This window comes from Crocuta crocuta, unplaced genomic scaffold (assembly GCF_008692635.1).
Source record: "Crocuta crocuta isolate KB4526 unplaced genomic scaffold, BGI_CrCroc_1.0 scaffold144, whole genome shotgun sequence".
In the NCBI taxonomy this organism is placed as follows: Eukaryota; Metazoa; Chordata; class Mammalia; order Carnivora; family Hyaenidae; genus Crocuta; species Crocuta crocuta.
The window spans coordinates 3,909,464-3,912,715 of NW_027529669.1; the positions used below are offsets into that span (position 1 = coordinate 3,909,464).

The 3,252-nt window shown below is 36.8% G+C and overlaps 1 non-coding gene across 1 annotated transcript; it reads left to right on the forward strand.

The window, feature by feature from the left end:
* The first annotated feature begins 298 nt into the window (after window positions 1-298).
* LOC144230587 (U6 spliceosomal RNA) lies at window positions 299-404 on the forward strand. The gene has a single exon (XR_013334803.1). It is a non-coding gene; the product is annotated as a U6 spliceosomal RNA (small nuclear RNA).
* The last annotated feature ends 2,848 nt before the right edge of the window (window positions 405-3,252 follow it).

Here is a 3,252-nt window from a genome sequence, read left to right on the forward strand (position 1 = left end):
CTCTCTCAAAATAAACAACACAACAACAAAGAATTGTGTTAAAGATGAATAAGGTGGGGAATGGAAATAAAAAAAAACACTTAAAATTTTTTTTTACAAGGGGGAGAAGAAGGGGGGAAATGGTGGGGGAAAGGGAGAGAGGCAAACCATGAGAGACTCTTGAATGCTGACAAAAACTGAGGACTGATGGATGTGGGGGGGGGGATGGGCATGGAGGAGGGCACTTGTGGGGATGAGCACTGGGTGTTATGTGGAAACTAATTTGACAATAAACTACTTGTAAAAAAAAAAAAGAAGTGTGCTTGCTTAAGCAGCATATATACTAAAATTGGCACGATACAGAGAAGATTAGCATGCCCCTACGCAAGGATGACACACAAACTCCTGAAGTGTTCCATATTAAAAAAGAAAAGAAAAGAATGGCAGAGAAGCAAGATTGAAAGGGATAAGGCTGGGAATTTTCCAAAGTATAAGACATAGTCCGCAGACTAATCCAATGAGCTGAATGCCAAATAGAAAACAAATTAAAATAAACTTATAACCATACACATTTTAGTAAAACTATGGAACATAAAGGTTAAAAACAAAATATTAATTAGCAAATAAAAATAACATTAGCAGATAAAAAAGACGAATTGCATACACAAATAGCAAGATTCTCATCAACAACAATATGAGCCAGAAGATAGCAGAGTAGTGTCTTCAAAATGTTGAGTGAACATGACTGGCAGTTTAGGGTTCTGTAGCCAGTTAAACTGTCATTCAAGAGTTAGGATGAAATAAGAAAAAAAAAATCAGACTAATGGGAGTTTATCACCCATAGACTTTCCTGAAAGAACTACTAACAGAGATACCTCAGCATAAAGAAAAGGCAAGAATGTAGGGGTCTGGTGCAAGAAAAAATAGTATGAAAAAAAGTAGTGAAATATACTTGTAAGTTTAATTCAATACTTACTGTAAAATAATAATAATTCGTGCTCGGCACTTTTAGAAAAAAATTTTAAAAGGAGCATGTGGATGAAATGTTAAGAATTAAAACACGGGAGACCTTTTCTACTTGGGAGGAACAGAGTCGAATGAAATAATTTTGGCTTATTAGAAATACGTACAGTGAGGTCTATATATTAAAATTGTAGGTGTAACCAGTGAACATTTAAAATTCTTATCTCAGGGGCGCCTGGGTGGCTTAGTCGGTTGAGCGTCCGACTTTCGCTTAGGTCATGATCTCGCGGTTCGTGGGTTCGAGCCCCGCGTCGGGCTCTGTGCTGATTGCCAGCTCAGAGCCTGGAGCTTGTCTTCGGATTCTGTGTCTCCCTCTCTCTCTGACCCTCCCCTGCTCACGCTATCTCTCTCTCTATCCTAGAAATAAATAAAAATATATAAAAAAAGAAATATTTAAAATAAAAAAAATTCTTATCTCAAATCTATAAACCAATAAAGCAGAAAAGCATATTTTGTTTATTCTTAATATAATTTATTGTCAAATTGGCTTCCATACAATACCAGTGCTCATCCCAATAAGTGTCCTCCTCAATGCCCATCACCCATTTCTCCCTCTCCCCCACTTCCCATTCTCCCTGTTTGTTCTCTGTATTTAAGAGTCTCCTATGGTTTGCCTCCCTCCCTCTCTGTTTGTAACTATTTTTTTCCCTTCCTTTCCCCCATGATCTGTTAAGTTTCTCAGGATCCACGTATCAGTGAAAACATATGATATCTGTCCTCTCTGAGTGACTTATTTCAGCATGATACCTTCCAGTTCCATCCACATTGCTGCAAATGACATGATTTTATTCTTTCTCATTGCCAGGTAGTATTCCATTGTATATATAAACCACATTTTCTTTATCCATGCATCAGTTGATGGACATTTAGGCTCTTTCCATGATTTGGCTATTGTTGAAAGTGCTGCTATAAACATTGGGGTACATGTGCCCCTATGCATCAGGACTTGTGTATCCCTTGGGTAAATTCCTGATAGTGCTATTGCTGGGTCATAGGGTAGTTTTATTTTTAATTTTTTGAGGAACCTCCACACTGTTTTCCAGAGCAGCTGCACCAGTTTGCATTCCCACCAACAGTGCAAGAGGGTTCTTATTTCTCCACATCCTTACCAGCATCTGTAGTTTCCTGATTGGTTCATTTTAGGCACTTTGACAGTGTGAGGTGGTATCTCAGTGTGGCTTTGATTTGTATTTTCCTGATGATGAGTGATATTGAGCATCTTTTCACGTGTTTGTTAGCCATCTGGATTTCTTCTTTGGAAAAATGTCTATTCATGTCTTCTGCCCATTTCTTCACTGGATTATTTGTTTTTCAGGTGTTGAGTTTGATAAATTCTTTATAGATTTTAGATACTAATCTTTTATCTGATATGTCATTTGCAAATATCTTTTCCCATTCCATTGGTTGCCTCAGAAAAGCGTATTTTTTAAAAAAAAAGGATAAAGAAAACTTTACTCAAGCAGGGACACTTGGGTAACTCAGTCAGTTGAGTGTCTGACTCTTGATTTTGGCTCAAGTCATGATCCCAGGGTCCTGGGATCAAGTCCTGTGTTAGGCTCTGCACTGAGCATGGAACCTGCTTGAGATTGTCTCTCCCTTCCTCTCTCTTTCTCTCTTTCTCTCTCTCTCTCTCCCCTCCCACTCACATTCTCTCTCTCTCTCAAATTAAAAAAAAATTTTTAAAAAGAAAACTTTACCTAAGCAGAGCAAAAAACTAGACAAAACAAGTGTTAATACATTAACCAGAATAAGTGCTAAAAGAATAAGCCTGTTTATAACACAGTTTTTCGGATTAGATTATTTAAAACTCAGCTATATTTTGCTTGCAAGAGTTATTTCTTACAGAAAAATGCACAGAAAAAAACCCGTAAAAATAAAATAGGATGTATAGGCAAGATAACCAAATATAAATGAAAAAAGGCTGATGTAACAACATTAATATCAGACTAAATAGAATTTTAATGAGGAAGCATCAACAGATACATAGAATGACATTGCAATAAGAGTGATTGATTCAGTAATGTGAATGAAAATAGCTATTTTGCTGACAGTCTAGCCTACGCACCATGAGACAGACCTCATCTGGTCACATTGTTGGACCATCTTTAAGACGTCATCTTCAAGGAGACCTCTGGTAGCTCTCAAATCTCTATCTTTGTCATGACACTTCATATGTTTTGAAACTTGGAGTCTGTATTTATTTTAGAAAGTAAAGATTCTTTCATGTCAGAGATTCTCATAAATATTTTA